The 23,641-nt window shown below is 35.8% G+C and overlaps 1 protein-coding gene and 1 pseudogene across 49 annotated transcripts in view; both read right to left on the bottom strand.

Annotated features, from left to right (window-relative positions):
• Positions 1–23,641, bottom strand: part of PTPRD (protein tyrosine phosphatase receptor type D) — a 2,332,398-nt gene that overhangs the window by 970,678 nt on the left and 1,338,079 nt on the right. The window lies entirely within an intron of this gene.
• Positions 10,402–10,477, bottom strand: LOC116624504 (annotated as a pseudogene).

The raw sequence follows: 23,641 nt of genomic DNA, 5'->3' as shown, positions 1-23,641 counted from the left end.
ACTTATTCATTTAATGCACAAGTCTCTATATAATCTGGCCTCTGCCTTAGCCTCAGTCTTATTTTTCAAGAATGACTTGTAGATCCTCAAGAACCAAGCTATTTCATGTCTTCATGCTATTTTCCCAACGACCCTTGGCACAAAATACATTCAACCAACATTCATAAAGCCAAACACTGTAACTGAAGAAAATGTGGCAGGAACAGCATATTGCCTACCAAAATATGTGCTTTCTCTTCCCTAGTACAGAGTTATCATTAGATAATCACCTTGCATCTTGCATTTAATGTGATCAGGTCATAGTTCTCAGCAATGGATTGGAAGTGAAATTGGCATCTGTCACTTTTGAGTCAAGTTACTAAAGGATCATTATGCTTTCTTTATGTCCTTTCTCTTTCTCTTCCAGTTGGCCAGTGGCAGAGAACAAGGAGTTTCTAGGGTAAAGCAAAGTCATAAGATGAAAGAAGCCTGAATTCCTGAGACTCTGTATAGAGAAAAGCTGTCTGCCAATAAGGATCACCCACATTGAACAGTTAATTGAGGAAGACATAAACTTGTATTGTGCTAGGCTACTAAAATTTTGGGCTATATGTATTATGATAGCCAGTGTAATCCTAACTAATACAAGAGACAAAAATGACTCAAGTAAAATGGAATCCCTGTCATTTCAATCTAGTTGTGTTATGAAGATCTTTCCATAATGTAGTCAGTATAATTTTTAATGGCTGCATAACATTACACATAGAGTATAGAACATCATTTATTCATTCTCTTATTGTCAGGCATTCCATTTCTAACTTTTCAGTGACACAAAGCAGTGATTAATAGCTTAGGATATATAATTTGTTTTCTGTTCTATATTATTTCCATAGTCTAACTCCTTTGGATAGCATTGTTGATCAAATGTTAGAAGATTTAGATGAATATTGCCTCTATTGGTTGATCCACTACAAAAACCTGACTTATAAACATATCTCTGAGTTGGAAGATTGGCTGATTCTAGGAGATTGGCTTTTAAAATTATGACATTGATACACAACAGTGCAGACACATTTTTATTTAATTAAATGAAGATAATTTATGGCATAATTTTCTAATGATATCTTAAAAATACCTCCTATTTACTGAAACAGACCCAAGTCATTTTCATAATAATCATCTTTCAGGTTAGAAAAAATGATTAAGTTCACAAATCATCTTGATAAGTTACATGTTATATCTGAGGTAATTCATAGTTCGGGGTTAAAAAAGGTAACTTTGCCTTAATATTTGTTAAAAGAGGTTTGCCACAATCAAAATATATAAATATTAAATAGCTTTCCAATGTGTCATTTTGAAGATAGGGGGTAGAAGACTTCCTTGTAATAGGTGAATTTACTACAATATTTGATAATGTAGAATAAAGCTGACAAGTGAGATTCTAAAACCTCAAAAAATAATCATAGTTTGGTGAAGTAACATAATTTCATCTCTTCTCACCTCCAAGCACTAATTTGTACAAAGAGACCAAATATTACAGAAATGTAATAATGCTAGTATGCAAATATTTCAGATCTGTCTTGTAAAACACTGCATTTTCATTTAAATTTTTTTTCTGGCAATAGAATAACTTTTCCCTTTTATAAATACAGACTTAAATTCAAGATTTCATAAAAAATATTTGGATTTCTGATTATGGTCTACTCTTTTAATGCAACACTGACAGTATTCAGTTTTTATTTTTTATCTCATTTACTCTATCACTATATAAGAAAAATCATGCATAACTGTTACATGTATGCAGGAGTTCATGATGGAGGTGAGCACCTCCTTGACATTCAAATGCAAAGATAATCAAGGTGGATAAACTCTCAGCTTTTCATTCCACCTGCAGTCCTCTAAAGTCATGTGTTGATTTATGCCCGCTCAATCTTCTGATTTTTCATCAAGATGTTCAATATACAGTGCCTTCATTATGAACTATAGTTTTCTCTATCATTATAAGAAACACAAGTTAAATAAGCTTTCCTCAAACATCAGTGATTGCTTTCAAGTTCCTGAACATGCTGCAGTAGGCTTGACGAGAAGGATTGATTTATCACTTTTTAAATAGATTCTTAATCTGCAAATCAATAAAAATGTTTCACTTCAGCAGTGGCACAGGGTGAATGACTCACTCTTGAGAGCAGAATGAACTAATGCTGCCTTTCTTCCTTTCTTTAATACACTCAGATTGCAATTGTGCTTTTTCTTTGTTCAGATTACTTGATAAACTCTAGTGTTTGAGAGGGTCTGGTATTTCAGCCTGTTTTCTCCATCAATCAACCAGGGATTCAATGTTAATCTGCTATGATTGATATTTTAACTCTGTTGTTCTCTTCATCATGTAACAAAAAGGTTAAAACTAAAACTTTCTTTAGCTGGCTAAAATAAAAAGGTAAGAATACACAAGACATGGGTACCACCTCAGCAAGAAAAATGTGAAGAACATTTTGTACCAAAGTGACACACAGTGTTGTTGGATTCAGAATTAGTAGAAATTTTGGAATTCAGATATTGGGCAATTAGCTTGATAAAGTCTACCAAAGAGTCAAATTAAAACATATAGGATCAATTCTCTATTCTTCATACCTTACTAGGAGTACAGTAGATTTTAATACCTCTTCTTGTGGCAACCTCTTAGGTAGTTCCAAAAAGAAGGCACATGAACCTTATAATCATCAAAGGCATTTAAAACTTTTTCTAGCATCAGTGAAAATTAAGACAAGAAAACCCAAAAAAACCCATAATATCTTGATATGAGCTTTTGTAATCATTCATATTTAATTTTACAAAGTCTGTAAAAATTTATTTTTTTCTGAACAATCTGAATTAAGTAACTGCATGGTTTTGTAAAGTCCTTAAAAAATAGTAGTGGCATTTTCACTTCAATTATATCACTGACACTAAAAAGGAAACTTCCTAAAATATATTTATATGACAAGTCTAATTTTTGAAAAGTTTTGAGAAAGTGACCTCATTTTTTTAGCTAAATAGTTTTATTTAAAGAACAGATTAGAAATGGGCTCAAATTTAGGTAAATAAATGTTTTTATTTAATCTTCATTTAATTGTAATTTTTTTAACTTAAAAATGTTTTATTTAGGCTGGATTTAAGAAAGCCATATTTTCTTTTCCTTTTTTTCTTCCTTTTGTTCTTATTTTTTACCAGTCTTAATAAAAAGACCACTTCTTGATAATCTACTTTTCTTCACCCATGTATCAGCATCCATGGACAATGTGGCAAAGAAAGGAGGTGAGGTTGAGTATTGTGTTTTTATTTAAAGGTGAGAGCCCCACCCAGTGGGTCTAAAACTTATATTTAAAGAGATAAATCTATTTATGAGAACCCCCATTAAAATATATCACCCACAATGTTATTGAAATAAAATAGGGAGGAAAGTAGGAGAGGAAATCAAACATGCTACAAATGTTTGGTTAGTCTTCCTAGTTCTGATCACACTTCAGTGACATCTCTAGGACACACTCGTTCTTTATACCTGCCCTCTGAGTAACACCATCTCATTCACTTATCTTGCATGATCTTCCTCATCTTATTTTTTAATTTTTATTTTTGTTAAAGGTTTTATTTATTTGACAGAGAGAGAGAGAGAGACAGAGCACAAGCAGCGGGAGCAGTTGAGGGAAAGGGAGAAGCAGGCTCCCTGCTGAGGAGGAAGCCCGATGTGGGGCTTGATCCCAGGACTCTGGGATCATGACCTGAGCTGAAGGCAGATGCTTAACTGACTGAGCCACCCAGGCGCCCCTTTCTCATCTTATTATACTGCATGACTTGGGTAGATCTTCCTGGTGGCCAATGAGCAAGATCATATGTGATTCATCCTTGTATACTCATGCTAGCAGATATGTGGTGATTATTATATATAGGGCTTTTAAGTAAACTTATAAACCAAAATCTTTATTGACAATATTTTCCAAGTGGGAGAGTCAAGGTTCATATACACGCACATAGTACATGGGTTTGAAGATATGCCACAAAGACCTTACTATAAGGCTTTTGAAGGAAGCTTCCTATTTCTCTTCAACTATTTTATTTTAATTAGAGAAAAAAATTATTTTTTTCAAAAGCCAGAAATATTCCAAATAAGACTTTTGTTCATCTGATTACCTGAAGAGGCTTCTTGCTTAACCAAGAAAGTGAAAAGACACTGATTGCCTTCAATACCAGTTAGTAAATGATATGGGTCATGAATATTCAAGAAATTTAGCCAATGATCATAGTGTCAGCGAAAAGTATTTAATGAGAATTCCTAAGAGTCCAGCATTGAGTTACAAATTGACATCACCTCATAAATTAGATATCTTCTTATAAGATCTAAGTATGATATGAAAGTATAAAATTCAAACTATATTTTATTTGTTTTTTCCTCATGATTCTAACTCTATGTGGCACATACACTATTCTGACCCTAAAGAAATATAAAACATATTTCTAAAACCCAGAAGTCATTGAAATGAAGATTCTGCATTTTTGTTAAAATGCAGTATATCAGTATTTGATTCTTATATAAAATCATAGTTAGAAATAAAATATAGTGCTTTAAAATCTTTAGCTTCAGAGAGTGACTATTTTCATTCACATTCCAGTTTTCCAGTATTCACTGGCTATGTAATGATAGCAAAGTAATTTATTTTCTCTTTCTTGGTTTATGCATTTGTACAATGGGAATAATAGCAGGGTCTGTCTCATATGGTTGTTGAGAAAATTAAATGAGATCATTCATGTAAGGTGCTTAGCACACAGTAAATGCTTAATATATGTCATCTATTCTACTAACTTTATGGTAATAGCTAATTAACTTGATTTTGATTGAGGCACTTTATTGCCCTCATTAAAATATACATTAATCCATCATCTAATATTTATTGGCAAGGCACTCTGGTAAGTATTACAGTCTTAAAAGTATTTGCCATAAATAATCACCAAATCATAGGAAATTCTGACTTCTTGAGGCTTGAATAGCTAAGCAGTTATTCTAATTAAGCAAAGCTTTAGGTGTTCAGGTGAACTCATGACCTGGAAAATGGACATGCTTCAGAGTTCAGTCAACAAAATGTTATGAAAGATACCATAGCTGAAAGATGTTTTTAAATATTGCACACCAGTAAAGAGTCTTATGACTTTTAACAATGAAATCTATTGCCCTCATATCCTACTAAAATTCAAAATGATATTATTGGGTGTTTACTTTGGACCAGGGATCATGCTAATGCTTTATGTACATGGCTGTATTTAATTCACAATTTTCCTATCAGAAGAGTATAACTATCATCTTACAAATGAGAGAGCTAAAGTCCAGAGAATCTAAATATGTTTCCAAGTTACATAGCTAGAGCAAAAGCTGGAGTTTGATCACAGTTTACACTGTATCATGCCACCTCTCAAATATCTATTCCGTATTTAAGAGACCTTTTTGGTGTCATCTTACACAATTGGCGTATGCATATAGCAGCAAATGTCTTGGAGTAACACCCATGTACAGCAGGACCTCAGCCATATCATTTTGATCACTTCTCTGTCTTATTAAATGAGTAAATCAGTGTAATGTTAAATAAATACAGTAGGTCCTTGGTTTGAAAGAATTTAACATTTATAGTTTAAACCATTTTGTAGAGATTTCAAGGTCCATGGACACTAATAATTTGTAATTTTGTTGAGGTGAAAATTAAAAAAATGTACCACTCTACTGGTATGTAAGAATGAGTCACAGAGAAAGTGAGGACACTTAACTAAAATAGCATCTGCATTTTGATATATTATTCTACAGTGTTTCTGTGCACAGATACTTGGATCAAGTGATTTCTAACAATTTCTATTATTTTAAGTTTTCTTTTTTAAAAAAATGTTATTTATTTATTTATTATTTATTTATTTATTTTAGAGAGAGAGCATGAGCAGGGGGAGGGGCAGAAGGGAAGCGTCAGATAGGGAGGGAGAGGGAGAGAATCTCAAGCAGACACCCTGCTGAGCTTGGAGCCCCAAACAGGGCTTAATCTCACAACCCAAGATCATGACCTGAGCCAAAACGAACAGTCGGGTGCTCAACTGACTGAGCCACCCAAATGCCCCTTAAGTTTTCTTTTTCTAATAGAAAATAAATTACTGAAGTTGGTCCAAAAGTTACTCTTTACTGTACTTTTTTGAAAGTTATATTGAAATATTTTGAGTGTAACAGAAAGGATCATCCTGTGAAACTGCTATGGTACTGTAGATCAAGATTTGAGTAAGATTTTCCTCATTATGCCACTCAAATAGTTACTTCATGCATTAACCAATGAGAAAAGCCAATCTGTTTTATTGAAAAAAAAAAAAAAAAAGGAAGAGAAAACTATACGGTTAGTCAGATCAATAATAATAATGTTTACAAACTGCACTGAGATTTACTGTTTGCCCAAATATCATTCATTTATCATTTAATTTCATTCTTTTTTTTTTTTATTTCATTCTTGAAACAACCCTATGAGGTAAGTAGAATTAGAATTCTCCTAATTTTCAAGGTGAGAAAATTGAGACTCAACAAAGTAACATGCTCAGTACTAATAAATTAAATCTGATTCAGATGGGGTCATTTAACTCCAAAATCTGTGTTTCCATTTTAACAATTTACTTTGCTAAGAATTGTTTTAAAGTTTTTAACTAATATTGATATCTCAAACCAATTCAAGAATCATTATATTACTCTCCCCCAGCCCCCTCCCCACAACCAAATCTACTTCTTTCATACTAATTATAGTGATCATGAGGCTATCTGATTTCACTTTGACAAGCCCATACTCACTTTCTTAAGTGAACTCACAATAACTCTAAGTAACTCACTCAAAGAATCTCTTTATTCATAATAATAATATCTAATAATTAGTCTGGATAACAGAAAATGGGAAATTAGAAAGTTATTTATGCATTGAGAGGACATTCTGTCAAGAGGGTACCAAATAAAAATAAACCCTTAAAATATAATGAAATCTTTAAAACAATAAAATTTGTCATGCATACAGCTCTTGCTTTATGCTTATTTCATCAATTAGGAAACTGACGTTTGGAGGATTCAATGATTTTCCTAAAATTGTAAGGCTAATAAGTAAGGGGAAAAAAATCAAGATTAAACACCAGATATTTGGATCTTTTATCTTCTAAATATAAAGTCAATAGAAACAATGAAATGGATATGAATTATTGTAGAAGTAATGTTTAAATAAAAAGAGAAAATATTAAAGCACTAGAAATATTTTTTAAAAAAGTGAGAAGGTAAGATAAAGACAACATGAATCCTGAAATAAAGTAAATTGAAAAAGAAATGCCAGGGGGAGGGGCGCCTGGGTGGCTCAGTTGTTAGGCGTCTGCCTTCAGCTCAGGTCATGATCCCAGGGTCCTGGGATCGAGCCCTGCATCGGGATCCCCAATCCGCGGGAGGCCTGCTTCTCCCTCTCCCACTCCCCCTGCTTGTGTTCCCTCTCTCGCTGTGTCTCTCTCTGTCAAATAAATAAATAAAATCTTTAAAAAAAAAAAAAAAAAAAAGAAATGCCAGGGGGAGAAAGTAAGACAACGTAAAAGAGAAATAAGCAGACATCCCAAAAGGTAAAGAAAATAAACAAATATTTTTTTTTCATAAATGACTTATTCAAAGATACCATTTCATCTTATAATGACATAAATGCATTCAGCCTTCAGTTTAGAAGGAGTTAATCGCCATGAGCACCCCACCTCTCTTGTCCCAGAAGCTAATCACTTTTGCATCAAGGCCTGTCACCAAGTAGCAGTGGCTTAGTGACTATTAGGGTGGGAGAGGTACATGGCTTTGAAAATTAATCACAGTTTAACAGACAAAGTAAAAGGGACTGGGCTTGTGTTTACTGAAGAGGTCAATTGATTTCAAAGCATGAAGCTGTTCTACAGTTTAGCAAGAACAATCTCACACAGAATCCCTGGCAGAAAATGCTACCATTTACTGAAATTCATGGTAAATTATTAAACACTTGGCACAGACTCATTTATATTGAGTAGAAGCAAAAAAATTAAAAAAAGAAGTCCCACATGTAAACAGCAAGAATGTAAATTAAATCTGCCTCTAGCAGAGTCCTTCAATGCTGCCACTTCTTTTGGAATATTCCCTGTTCTGGTCTATTTTTCCTGATAAGCAATCAAAGTATTAAATATGCTTGCTGCAGAATCTAAAGTAATCAAAATGGAAAGAGTTATTTGACTTTTGCTCCAGTAATTTTTTTTCCCATCTTGCATTTTCTCATTAAAGAATTTACATTCATAGGACAACCCAATACACTAAATGGTAAATCTATGAATGTTTTTACAGAAATTTGGAAGAACTACATGAAAATATATGAAGCAAAGCTCAGAATATGAAAAAAAAAACACTTTAAAATAGCCATATCCATGATAAATCATTGTATTATCTTGAATTTATTCAAATTTTGTTCCTACTACAACAGGTTTATTTTTTTTAAAAAGGCAGAAAATGAGGAACTTCAGCAATAATAATAATGAGGAGTGCCTGGGTGGCTCAGTAGGTTAAGTATCTGATTTCAGCTCAGGTCATGATCTTAGGATCCTGGGATGCAGCCCCATATCAGGCTCCCCATTCAGCAGAGAGTCAGCTTGTCCCTCTCCCTCTGCCCCTTCCCTCACTGTGCGTTCTCTCTCTCTCTCAAATGAATGAATAAAATCTTTAAAAAAAATAATAATTAATGATTAATAATAATACTTCCATATGGTTTTGTAACTGAGGAATAGAGTTAGAGTACTCTTATATTCACCAGATACTATATTTCAGTTAAGTGTATATACAGCATAGAAAGTATGCTAGTATGTACATAGTGTTTATATTTTGTTGAGTGAAAATATGCCTTTTTTGATGAACCCATTTAATATTAATCTAAAGCCTATGAATGTTAGGTGAGTGTATGTGATTCCAATGTGACCAATTAAAAATGAAGTTAGAAAAAAATAGTTGAGTTTTAAAACTTAATTTTTATATTCTATTATTGGAGTTAATTATAAATAAATTGAATGATGAAATTTGGAGGGAAGGAGGTTGCCAATAGGATGGAGGATCACATACACTGAAGTCTTCCTTATGAAGAGGGGGAGAAGAATGATGTTCCACTTGCATAACCCATTCTTAGATATATTTGTGTCTATTTTTCATCAGGCTCTTTAGGGTAGATCTACCTTAATGTAGTTTAATATAAATAGAAAAGATATCCATTCCATCCTCTGATTGTGTTTTTAAACAAAATTTCTGTTCTATATTCCTGATGCTTCAACATGACATTAGCTTTATATCTGCCAATTTAGCATATGCGTTCATATTGAAATATCAGGGCACTTGTAAGCAAAGCTCTTCAAATTTCTTCTTCATCGCAGTGAATCCGAGGCCATACTCGGGAAGATAGGCGGTGGGGGACGTCAGCCCCTACTGGCAAGTGATAGAGCAGCAGAGTACAAAATCGGAACTTTTAGAAGTCAGCTCTGCTGAGGGACGTCACTCCAGTGGCTAAGCGGAGGGTGAAACCCTCGCTGGGACAGTGTGGTCTCAGGGCCGTCGGGGTCACAGAAAGACCGGGGGTGCCTGAGTGCGGCAGAGCTCCCAGGTATTGGAGCGGGGAAGCTGGCTGCAGAAACAGAGGCAAGGAGTGGGCTCTCAGCTCGGGGTTGCCATAAACCATGATCCATGGCACAGTCAGGCCACTGCTCCTCCAGCAGGGACCCAACAAGTGGCAGATCCGGGGAGACTCCCCTTCCTCCCCTGGAAGGAGCAGCACGGGAGTGCACCGCAGGGATCTGCTGGGTATGGAGACTCCACATGGAGTTGTGTGCCAGAGATAGAAACGCTCGGTCACAGGCCGGGTGAGCTCAGAGTACAGCCAGAGACCTGGGAGATGGGAGTGATTGACTGCTTTTCTCTGGGGGTGCACTGAGGAATGGGGCCCCGAGATCTCGGCTCCTCCAGGGTGGAGATTGGGAGGCTGCCATCTTCACTCTTGTCCTCCAAAGCTGTACTGAAAGCTTGCAGGGAACAAATCTCCTGAGAGCAAATCCAAGCAGATTACTTAGCCTGGACTGGAAAGGGTGGGGCAATTCCGCCTCTGGCAAAGACATTTGAGAACCACAGCAATAAGCCCCTCCCCCAGAAGATCAGCAAGAACAGCCAGCCAAGACCAAGTTTACCAATTAACGATAACGGCAGAACTCCAGCACCAGGGGAACACTACACATAGAATTCATGGCTTTTTTCCCCTGATTCTTTAGTATTTCAAAGTTAATTTTTTTAACTTTTTCTTTTTCAATTTTTTGAATTTTTCTTTTTCCCCTTTTCAAAAAACATTTTATCAATCTCTTTTTTAAAAAATCTTTTTTATTTTTCATTTTCAGAGAAACTTCTCTCGTAATGAACTATAGAAATGATCCCTGAAAGTATAGTCTTTACAGTCATATTCTATACCTTCATAGTAGTTACCCTTATTTTTGGTATATATATATATATATATATATATATATATATATATATATATATATTTATCTTAAAATTTTGAGATACAGTTTCTTTTAACAGACAAAAATATACCCTAAACCTCTAGTGTATGGCTTTGTTCTAGTCTCCTGCCTGATCACATTCTCTCCCCTTTTTTTTTTAGTCCTCTTCTTTCTTTTTTCAACCAACTTCTTATCAATTCCTTTTATAAAATCTGTTATAATTTTCATCTTTACAGTCATATTCCATCCCTTCATCATATTAACCCTTATTTTTGTACATATATAAGTTTTTCTTTCTTTAAAATTTTGGGAGGCACTTTCTGCTACCAGACCAAAATACGCCAAAATCTAGTGTGTGGCACTGATCTATGCACCAGCCTGATCATATTTGATCATATTCTGTTATTTTTGTTGTTTGTTTGTTTGTATCTTTTTCTTTTTCTTTTTTTTCTTTCTTTCCCTTTCTTTTCCCTCAGGTTCAGGTCTCTTCTGATTTGTTTAGTTTATATTTTTCTGGGATCATTGTTACCCTGTTAGCATTTTGTCCTCTCATTCATCTATTCTCCTCTGGATGAAATGACAAGATGGAAAAAATCACCTCAAAAAAAAGAACAAGAGGCAGTATTGACTGCCAAGGACCTAATCAATATGGATATTAGTATGATGTCGGAACTAGAGATCCGGTTGATGATTTTAAAGATACTAGCTGGGCTTGAAAAAAGCATGGAAGATATTAGAGAAACCCTTTCTGGAGAAATAAAAGAACAAAAATCTAACCAAGTCAATATCAAAAAGGCTATTAATGAGGTGCAATCAAAAGTGGAGGCTCTAACAGCTAGGATAAATGAGGCAGAAGAAAGAATCAGTGATATAGAAGACCAAATGATGGAAAATAAAGAAGCTGAGAAAAACAGAGATAAACAACTACTGGATCACGAGGGCAGAATTCAAGAGATAAGCGATACCATAAGACAAAACAGTATTAGAATAATTGGGATCCCAGAAGAAAAAGAAAGAGAGAGAGGGGCAGAAGGTATATTGGAGCAAATTATAGCAGAGAACTTCCCTAATTTGGGGAAGGAAACAGGCAGCAAATTCCAGGAGGCACAGAGACCTCCCTCAAAATCAATAAAAATAGGTCAACACCCCGACATCTAATAGTAAAACTTACGAGTCTCAGAGACAAAGAGAAAATCCTGAAAGCAGCTCCGGAGAAGAGATCTGTAACCTACAATGGCAGAAACATTAGATTGGCAACAGACCTATCCCCAGAGACCTGGCAGGACAGAAAGGACAGGCATGATATATTCAGAGCACTGAATGAGAAAAATATGCAGCCAAGAATACTATATCCAGCTAGGCTGTCGAAGGAGAGATAAAAAGCTTCCAGGACCAACAAAAACTAAAGGAATTTGCCAACACGAAACCAGCCCTATAAGAAATATTGAAAGGGGTCCTCTAAGCAAAGAGAGAGCCTAAAAGCGACATAGACCACAAAGGAACACAGACAATATACAGTAACAGTCACCTTACAGGCAATACAATGGCACTAAATTCATACCTTTCAATAGTTACCCTGAATGTAAATGGGCTAAATGCCCCAATCAAAGGACATAGGCTATCAGATTGGATTAAAAAACAAGACCCATTTTAAGATTTTTATTTATTTATTTATTTATTTGAGACAGAGAGAATGAGAGAGAGAGAGAGCACATGAGAGGGGGGAGGGGCAGAGGGAGAAGCAGACCCCCTGCCGAGCAGGGAGCCCGATTCGGGACTCGATCCTAGGACTCCAGGATCATGACCTGAGCCGAAGGCAGTCGCTTAACCAACTGAGCCACCCAGGCGCCCAAAACAAGACCCATTGATATGCTGTCTGCAAGAGTCTCATTTTAGACCCAGAGACACCCCCAGATTTAAAGTGAGGGGGTGGAAAACCATTTACCATGCTAACGGAAACCAAAAGAAAGCTGGGTGGCAATTCTTATATCAGACAAATTAGATTTGAAACCAAAGACTGTAATAAGAGATGAGGAAGGACACTATATCCTACTTAAAGGGTCTATGCAACAAGAAGATCTAACAATTGTAAATATCTATGCCCCTAACATGGGAGCAGCCAATTATATAAGGCAATTAATAACAAAAGCAAAGAAACACATTGACAACAATACAATAGTAGTGGGGGACTTTAACACCCCCCTCCCTGAAATGGACAGATCATCTAAGCAAAAGATCAACAAGGAAATAAAGACTTTAAATGACACACTGGACCAAATGGACTTCATAGACATATTCAGAACATTCCATCCCAAAGCAACGGAATACACATTCTTCTCAAGTGCCCATGGAACATTCTCCAGAATAGATCATATCCTAGTCACAAATCAGGTCTCAACTGGTACCAAAAGATTGAGATTATTCCCTGCCTATTTTCAGACCACAATGCTTTGAAACTAGAACTCAATCACAAGAGGAAAGTCGGAAAGAACTCAAATACATGGAGACTAAAAAGCATCCTACTAAAGAATGAATGGGTCAACCAGGAAATTAAAGAAGAATTAAAAAAATTCACGGAAATAAATGAAAATGAAAACAGAACTGTTAAAAATCTTTGGGATGCAGCAAAGGCAGTCCTAAGAGGAAAGGATACAGCAATACAAGCCTTTCTCCAAGAAAAAATAAAGGTGTCAAATATACAACCTAACCCTACACCTAAAGGAGCTGGAGAAAGAACAGCAAATAAAGCCTAAGCCCAGCAGGAGAACAGAAATAATAAAGATCAGACCAGAAATCAATGAAATAGAAACAAAAACAACAGTAGAAAAGATCCACAGAACTAGGAGATTGTTCTTTGAAAGAATTAACAAGATTGATAAACCCCTGGCCAGATTATCAAAAAGAAAAGAGAAATAACCCAAATAAATAAATCATGAATGAAAGAGGAGAGATCAGAATCAACACCAAAGAAATGCAAACAATTATAAAAACATATTATGAGCAACTCTATGCCAGCAAATTAGATAACCTGGAAGAAATGGATGCATTCCTAGAGATGTATCAACTACCAAAACTGAACCAGGAAGAAATAGAAAACCTGAACAGACCTATAACCAAAGGAAATTGAAGCAGTCATCAAAAATCTCCCAACAAACAAAAGCCCAGGGCCAGGTGGCTTCCCAGGGGAATTCTACCAAACATTTCAAGAAGAATTAATACCTATTCTTCTGAAACTGTTCCAAAAAATAAAATGGAAGAAAACTTTCAAACTCGTTTTATGAGGCCACCATTACCTTGATCTCCAAACCAGACAAAGACCCCATCAAAAAGGAGAATTACAGACCAATATCCTTGATGAATATGGATGCAAAAATTCTCACCAAAATACTAGCCAATAGGATCCAACAGTACATTAAAAGGAATTATTCACCACAACCAAGTGGGATTTATCCCTGGGCTGCAAGGTTGGTTCAACATCCACAAATCAATCAATATCATACAATACATTAATAAAAGAAAGAACAAGAACCATATGATCCTCTGAATAGATGCAGAAAAAACATTTGACAAAGTACAGCATCCTTTCTTGAACAAAACTCTTCAGAGTATAAGGATAGAGGGTACATACCTCAGTATCATATCATAAAAGCTGTGAAAAACCCACAGCAAATATCATTCTCAATGGGGAAAAACTGAGAGCTTTCCCCCTAAGGTCAGGAACATGGCAGGGATGTCCACTATCACCACTGCTATTCAACATAGTACTAGAAGTTCTAGCCACAGCAATCAAACAAGAAAAAGAAATAAAAGGCATTCAAATCGGCAAAGAAGAAGTCAAACTCTCACTCTTTGCAGATGATATGATACTTTATGCGGAAAACACAAAAGACTCCACTCCAAAACTTCTAGAACTCATACAGGAGTTCAGTAAAGTGGCAGGATATAAAGTCAATGCACAGAAATCAGTGGCATTCTTATACACCAACAACAAGAGAGAAAAAAGAGAAATTAAGGAGTCGATCCCATTTACAATTGCACCCAATACCATAAGATACCTAGGAATAAATCTGACCAAAGAGGCAAAGAATCTGTACTCAGAAAACTATAAAATACTCATCAAAGAAATTGAGGAAGACACAAAGAAACAGAAAACGTTTCATGCTCATGGGTTGGAAGAACAAATATTGTGAAGATGTCAATGCTACCTAGAGCAATCTACACATTCAATGCAATCCCCATCAAAATACCATCTACTTTTTTCAAAGAAATGGATCAAATAATACTAAAATTTGTATGGAACCAGAAAAGACCTCGAATAGCCAGAGGGATGTTGAAAAAGAAAAGCAAAGCTGGTGGCATCACAATTCCGGACTTCAAGCTTTATTACAAAGCTGTCATCATCAAGACATTATGGTACTGGCACAAAAACAGACACATAGATCAACGGAACAGAATAGAGAGCCAAGAAATGGACCCTCAACTCTATGGGCAACTAATCTTTGACAAAGCAGGAAAGAATGTTCAATGGAAATAAGACAGTCTCTTCAACAAATGGTGTTAGGAAAATTGGACAGCCACATGCAGAAGAATGAAACTGGACCATTTCCTTACACCACACACAAAAATAGACTCAAAATGGTTGAAAGACCTAAATGTGACACAGGAGTCCATCAAAATCCTAAAGGAGAACAGAGGCAGCAACCTCTTCGACCTCAGCCGCAGGAACTTCTTCCTAGAAACATCACCAAAGGGAAGGGAAGCAAGGGCAAAAATGAACAATTGGGACTTCATCAAAATAAAAGGCTTTTGCACAGCAAAAGAAACAGTCCACAAAACCAAAAGACAACTGACAGAATGGGAGAAGATATTTGTAAATGACATATCAGATAAAGGGCTAGTATCCAAAATCTATAAAGAACTTCTTAAATTCAACACTGAAATAACAAATGATCCAATCAAGAAATGGGCAGAAGACATGAACAGACATTTTTCCAAAGACGACATCCAAATGGCCACCAGACACATGAAAAAGTGTTCAATATCACTCGGCATCAGGGAAATCCAAATCAAAACCTCAATGAGATATCACCTCACACCAGTCAGAATGGCCAAAATTACCAAGTCAGGAAATGACAGATGTTGGTGGGGTTGTGGAGAAAGGGGAACCCTCCTACACTGTTGGTGGGAATGCAAGCTGGTGCAGCCACTCTGGAAAACAGTATGGAGGTTCCTCAAAAAGTTGAAAATAGAGCTACCATATGATCCAGCAATTGCACTACTGGGTATTTACCCCAAAGATACAAATGTAGGGATCTGAAGGGGTACTTGCACCCCAATGTTTATAGCAACAATGTCCACAATAGCCAAACTATGGAAAGAGCCACGATGTCCATCGACAGATGAATGGATAAAGAAGGTGTGGTATATATATACAATGGAATATTATGCAGCCATCAAAAGGAATAAAATCTTGCCATTTACAACAACGTGGCTGGAACTGTAGGGTATCATGCTGAGTGACATAAATCAATGAGAGAAAGATATGTATCATATGACCTCACTGATATGAGGAATTCTTAATCTCAGGAAACAAACTGAGGGTTGCTGGAGTGGTGGGGGGTGGGAGGGATGGGGTGGCTGGGTGAAAGACATTGGGGAGGGTATATGCTATGGTGAGCGCTGTGAATTGTGTAGGACTGTTGAATCATAGACCTGTACCTCTGAAACAAATAATACATTATATGTTAATAAAAAATAATAAAGAAGAGGATAGCAGGAAGGGAAAAATGAAGGGGGGGATATCGGAGGGAGAGATGAACCATGAGAGGTTATGGACTCTGAGAAATAAACTGAGCGTTCTAGAGGGGAGGGTGGGGGGGGATTGCTTCGCCTGGTGATGGGTATTAAAGAGGGCACGTACTGAATGGAGCACTGGGTGTTATATGCAAACAATGAATAATGGAACACTACATCAAAAACTAATGATGTAATATATGGTGATTAACATAACATAAAAAAAAATTTCTTCTTCATCGCTTTGACTAAAATGATGAAGTGAGGGTTTAAGGACAGGGTACCAGTTGACATTATGAGGGCAACTTTTCTTTTTTTCTTTCCCTTTTTTTTTTCTGAGGCCATCCCTCAGATAATAATGAATGATGGCTGTGGCAAAATTCAGCCATCCTCTTCCCAAAAGCTCACCCAATTGTGGCAGAAAAATCTCTTAGCAAAACCTGATAATAAGAGGAAGAGTTCTCTCAGTTGGAATCAGAGGTAGGGTAATATGGCTGACTATTTTTTGTTTGTAAGTACGTGCCAAGAAAAATATGTGCAAAATCTGTATTTTCCCCCCAAAAATGATTCAGTCATTGATGACAGTCTATGCTATCTCATTTCATCTTTTCATACCCATGAGGTTTTTTTTTTTTTTAACTTTATTAATGCTAGGAGAACATAGATTCCATGCCCTCACTCTGAAATAACAATAGATAGATTATATCCTTAAAAAGCATTTTTCATGATGACATTGGGATTTAACTAAAAGAAGTTAAATATGATTATGATCATTGTTATTCTCTGGCTGGATATATACAAGCCAAGAAATAGGGATGATTTCTCTCTCAGCCCAAACTCCACAGCCTGTTATCAACTTAAAACCAAACAAACAGCCTTCTATATTTTGTTAGAGAATAAGCAAGAAGGCAGCAAGAGAGTATGACAGAATGATAATGACAATGGTTACATGATTTCTATAATACACAGCATAAACATCCAGTATCCCACTATGATTTAGAGGCTTGGTCCCTGGTTAGTGGTTTCGCCTTCAAAGAGACTTCATATTTAAGACTAAAGATGTATTAATACAAATGGATTATTTGGTAAGTTTCTTTTGGCCTCTGAAATTTAAACACAATTTTTGAATCCACTTATTCATGTCCTGTATAAACCAATTCCTTCACCGACAAATCCGGAGGACCCAAGTCACTTTTAGCTACTAATTCCTGTTAAAGGAAACAGGAATGTGGCTTTTCCTTGATTTTTCCACCAATTCTCACAAGGAACATTTGTGTATTAAGCAGACTTTACTGAAAATTTAGGATGATGGAATGGGTTTACACCATGAGAACAGAAAAAATTTAAAAATGAACATCAGATTTCCATGTGACTAAAACCCTTTAGCTGTAATGCTATTTGGAATTATTCATTTGCCTCAAGTTGCCATGCTCCTGCCACAAAATCTTGCTACATTGTGTGACTTCTTTCTCCATTTTCTTTTCTTCTTTTCCTTGAGCTCCTGACACTCAAAATATATGTTCATTCCTTACACAGATCAGTTTTCTTATTGTCTCCATCCAAACCACTTGCTCAATAACTACCTTCTATTCTCAAACTATATTTTTAAAAAAAAAAAAAGAAAAGAAAGTTCAATTTTGAAGAGGAACTCTTGATAGTAGCTGTATAAATACATATTATATATATATATATATATATATACATATATATATATATATATATATATATATATATATTTCTCCTCCCCACCTGCTACAACTTTTTCAAAAAAGGCTTCCTTCAATGAAATCAGGTAGAGTAGCCTTTTGTGATTTATATTCTATATATGTAATTGGAATTATGACTTCACATCAAATAATTTTAATATATGGCCATATTAAGGAGGAAACATGTATTCAGTATGAAAACCAATAGTCAAATAGTAAATACAATATAATGTTATTAAAAATCTGGTCAGTACATCTTTACTCTTTAATTGTACAAATGTATGATGAGGCTATTAATAATACACATTGATCCATTTTTATTAAACTTTAACAAAGAATTAATTTTGCCCTAGTATAATCAATACCCTTAAACAGAACCAAACTCATATATGGTATTGACTTCTAGGGAGGGAATAGTCATTATGTTTTCGCTTACGGGAAAAAGCTCAACTATCCATAACCTGAATTTTAAAAAAATACTAATTCACTTTTTTCTAGAAAGAGACATGGGGAATTTCTAGTAATATTGATTTATAGAAAATCTCATACAAGAGCATTTTTGGAGGGGAGAGAAACTTTAAAAATAATCTTTGATTTCTTTGTAGCAATTAGGGGAAAGCTTTACCTGTACCAGGTGCTAAATGAATGCTAGTGAAAGGAAAACATTGGGTCATTTGGTTGCATGGAATAGATAACCTGGCCAACCTAGCTAAGCAACAGTCTAAGAAAACACCAAGACCAGGATTTGGGCTGGAATACTGTCATGCTTGAGAGAGCTCCGGTAACAAACTACCTTGTCTATCTTTTTCAGGGGACACATGATATTTCCTCACATGTGTTCTGTTTCTTTCTAAAACCAGCTTCCATACACTTATCACACCTTTCTAGCTGTAGTTTACATAAGGCTTAGATTTGCTACCATCTCGCAGGCTCTGTATCTTATAGCAATTTTGATGTGTTCTGCTCTCTTCTACCCCTGCTTCCAACGGACTGAGTTTTTCTGTTTTCTAATTAAAAGTTTCTTCAATGGTAAATTGACTTTTTTGTTTTTGTTTTGGCAATTCATGGGTCGCACATCATTGGCAGGACTACATATAGACTGATTTTCTTGCATTAGATGCCTGTCTGATCCCACCAGTTGAAACTGGAGGAGTAGATCATGTGTTTTGTCAGATATCCCTTAAAAGAGAGTGTTGTCAGAACAGTCAGTATGACATTTCTCAGGAGAGCAAATTACTATGGATTGATCTCTGATCAATAAAAGCGGTATGTTATACCAACCAGAAACCAGAGGACATTGCCTTGTTCAGATTTTTAAATTGAACCAAATAACCATGGCTATCTAACACATATGGATAACATTCACAAATAGAATTCTCTTCTTGTTCCCTACCTCCCACCTCTTTCACACCTACTGTCAGTCACTGAATCAAATCATCTCAAGTAAGTAGGTGCAGTGACACAGCAGAAGAGGGGCATGTACAACAGGGGCTGTGCTGGGGTTGGAGAGCTCATCCATCAGGCTGCACATGCATAATAATCAGTTCATTTTGATATGCCTGACATCATAGCAACGTCTCCTGAGGAAACCAGAGGGGGAGTTTGGGGAAAATTAATATGACCTTTAATTGATGCCTAGAGAATACCTCCCCTTCTTTTTCTCTGTCAATGGAGGGGATAAAAGACTATGTTAATTATATATTTGTTCCCTCTCTGTGGAGTTTGCATGACAGCAAGTCTGTTCACATGTAGAGATCAGGAGATCTACTAAGGAAAATGACAGAGAGCAATTATGCAGAGGATAAGTTCATGCTGAAAACACTAACTCGTAAGAGCGTGGATATCTGAAATATATGTTTGTATCAGTCATATATTTGATTTTCTTTCTCTAAGATAGTGAAATTCAATTGGTCAGGTGGGGAGAGAGTGAGTATAATTAATTCCAGAAAGGGCAGGTAAAGCATGCATATTTGTTTTTCATATTCACACAGCACACAAAGCAGATGGCTTGAAGAAGTATTTATTCCTCAAGCAGATTGATCTGTATGCCACTTAGTATATGTCCTTTTATCTAGTAGCTATCATTAACTAAAAAGCAACCACGTAATATTTTCAAATAAGCATGAAAAACAAATACCTACTATTACCAAATATAGAAAATGAATGCAATAGTAGAGGAAAGAAAGTGTGTCTCATCTGTGCTGGATATGAAAACAACAACAACAAAAGAAAACCAGAAATAAGAAAAAAACTTCTTTGTACTGAGCTTGGGAGTTTCTCCCCAGGACTAAGCTCAACATTTTCTAGCGATGCTAAGGATAGAAACAACCAGCTCTTGAACTTTGAAGTAATTGGTTCACAGCTGTGCTTATACTGAGATGGAAATATGGAAATACATTTGTACAGAGGAAGGCTTTTTTTTTTTTTTTTTGGTAGTTGTAATGAGAAAGTTGTCAAATTAAACCCAAACTGCTGTAAGTAAAATAAATTACATGTGGAAATTCAATTTCTGATATTTGCATTGCATGGATACATGTACCATGATATTTCTAAAAAGAATTCTTTTGTTATTCAAAAGTTTAGTTTTAAGGAAGCAAAAGTGACCTAAAGTGAGTTGTAGATATTTTTGTACCATAAAAACGTAAGACATCATACCAATGCAACATGGCTCACTTCAGCATTTCTTAAATGCAGGTGTTCCTAGGGAGGGACACAAAAGGAGGCCACATTTCTAGCTACCAAAATGTTTGAAATATACTTAAGAAGGCATGATTAGCACTTCTGAAAGAGGGACATAATAGAATACATAGATAATCAGAAGAGAAAGATCAGTGGGGGCTGAAATAATAAGAAAAGTCTTTGTTGGGAAGATAAGGGCTTAAGATAGTGGATATAGAGTTAATACAAAGGCAGAAGGAAGATCTTTTAGGGATATATCATATAAAGTCCATGCAGCAAAAACTGAACATGTGTGTAAGAAGAGAAGAGGATGAAGTCTAGACAGAGGGAACATGGCTTTTTAAGACTAGTAAGAAGCTGGACCAGATAGAAACTGAGGTATACATTAGACTGTGTTCAGCGAGAGCTGCAGAGAGCTTTGGTTCTATATGGGCTCCAGAGAAATCAGGAGGTATTTATAAACTTCAACAATGCAACCATAAGTGGACACGTGTTGTGGAGGGGCCAGGACTTGTCATAAAGTAAAAAAAGCTCTAGCCTGGAAATGTGACAAAGGTCCGTAACGTGATTCCAGCTTTCTGACTAACGTGCTGTATGATCTTGAACATGCTCCTTGGTTACTTAGCTCATAGACAGTTGGTGGAAACTTTCAACTCTAATCTTTACATCTATTTTACTATACACTCTCAGAATGTCCAAAACAAAAGAAAAACACTAATTTGTTATGTGCCTAGAAAATGATTACAGTGACTAAGATAATTAGGAAATTCTAATTTTTGGTGTCTATAGCTTTCAAGAGAAATTGCACATATTTTAGTACCTGAGTATCTAATGGTGAAGGAGAGGAAGTGTTGTTGAACTAGAATATTTCGAAGTCCTTTCAATCCTCAATTGGGCATTCCACCAGATTAGAGGGAGGAGCTGTGATTAAACTAGTCTAGGGCCCAGTAGTACCTGGCCCACAGAAAATGCTTCACTTGCTATGTGTTGAAAGAATTTGCCTAAGTGCATATGTCCATAATGTATACTTTGATTTAGGCTTCTTTATTTATTTTTTTAATTTATTAAAATCTCACTCCAAGATGATAATTCAATAATAGTTGCTTCAAAAATAAAACTCATGTACTCTCAATTGTGTCTGTACTTCAGGAATTTACAATTAAGACACCTCATATAGGAATTAAACAAAGAACACAAAAAAAACACTGAAAGAGCCAGTAAAATATGTGTTTATGTTGGGTACAAGTGATAATCCAGGACTCAGACCAGAGGGATCCTGCAGCAGTGCTTATGTGCCTGCTGAGGACTGTGCCTGTGTTTGGTAGTTTTATGGGTCCAATGGGCACAAGCACATTGGCTTTCAGAGCAAGATGTTTTGGGCACCCACCCCATCCATGGGTTGGGGTCCTAAAATTTGGGGTGCTAAATGTGGGGTTCAAACTCTTGACTTTTTAGGGAGAAGCTAGGACTTGGGAGTTCCCTCCCAATTGTATGGCACTGTGTTGAAGGTGAGCTTTATGGCAAGCATGTGTCTCAGCCTTTCCTACCTATCTTGCTGTAGGTATTTTCGCATGTGCCCACTATAGAGAAGTCACCAAGCTGGTATCAGGATTTCTTTCAGAGATCCAGGCGTAGCTGTACATTTGGTGTGTCTGTGGAAGGAGTGGAGTTCAGGAAGCTCCTATGTTGCCACCTTGCTTGACCTCTTCTGGATAAGTTTCTTTATCTCTCCGTGCTTCTGTTTACTCAGTCTGTAAAATGGATCTGATCATGGTACCTTCCTAATGGACAGGTATAAAAGATAATATACGCAAATCTCTAAGCATACTGCCTGGCACACAGAAAACATTCAAAACATAATAGCTTCGATGATGATGATGATGATGGTGATGAGGATGAGTACTACGACTACTACTATTCTCATCCCATGTTCAGAATTGCAGAGAAAACATAAATTTGTTCAGAATTGGAGCGGAAACGTGCACTCTCCAAGGTATCTTTAAGGATGAATACATGATACTACTTATGGTGAGAAATCAGCATTAGATACCTACCAATATGGACATAGAAGTCAAAAAGGTCGTGATAATAATTTTAAAACAAACCCTTGTGTAGGCACAGTAATTGGAAATGTAATCTTATGTTTCAGTTTACATGTTGTGTAACAGGCATCTGTTTCAAAAGCAATGGCTCACTAGTCTATACGCTTTTAATATGTGCTCATCTTTCAGTCAAATGCAGTTCCTAGACTAATATTAATATTCCCCAAATGACAAAATTGTGTCAACTGGAAACTTGGTTTCTGCCTGATATTCTGTGTTAGTTTTGCTATTTTAGACTCATATAAGCAGTTTGAAAAAGCCTTAAAAATTCATTGTCATTCCTGACTGCAGTTCATATTGCATTACCTGTAGAATTTCATCCCCAGTTGAATTACTCATCACCAATCTGATCATTCTTCCATAATTAGACTCTTTTGGTGAAGGATAAACTCTGAATATTAATACCAGAAAACTAGATTTAGAACAAAGAACAGGATGGAAGCCAATTTTGGAATCTATCATTAAGGTTTTATAATCATAGAAATTATTCCTCACTATGTGCTTTTAGTGGGTAAACAGTCTATAATAGATAGCAACAAACTCATCTTTTCACTTATATTCAGTTATGACATTTTCCTACTAAGCCTTCTTGAATTGGTCTTCCCTGGAATAGTCTTTTGAATGTGGCATTTATTTTAAACTAAATAGTCAATGTAGAGGCTCTAGGAATTTAACATCATTAAAGTAAATAATAAATGATTTTGACCAAATATTAAGCATAGCAACCACTTATTCAATCTTTCTTTTTCTTTCTTTCTTTCTTCCTTTCTTTCTTTCTTTCTTTCTTTTTCTTTCTTTCTTTCTTTCTTTCTTTCTTTCTTTCTTTCTTTCTTT

The sequence above is a fragment of the Phoca vitulina genome, unplaced genomic scaffold, assembly GCF_004348235.1.
Source record: "Phoca vitulina isolate PV1807 unplaced genomic scaffold, GSC_HSeal_1.0 scaffold67, whole genome shotgun sequence".
Taxonomy (NCBI): domain Eukaryota; kingdom Metazoa; phylum Chordata; class Mammalia; order Carnivora; family Phocidae; genus Phoca; species Phoca vitulina.
Note: the sequence above shows the minus strand (reverse complement) of the source record. Positions and strands in the feature narration are given on the sequence as shown.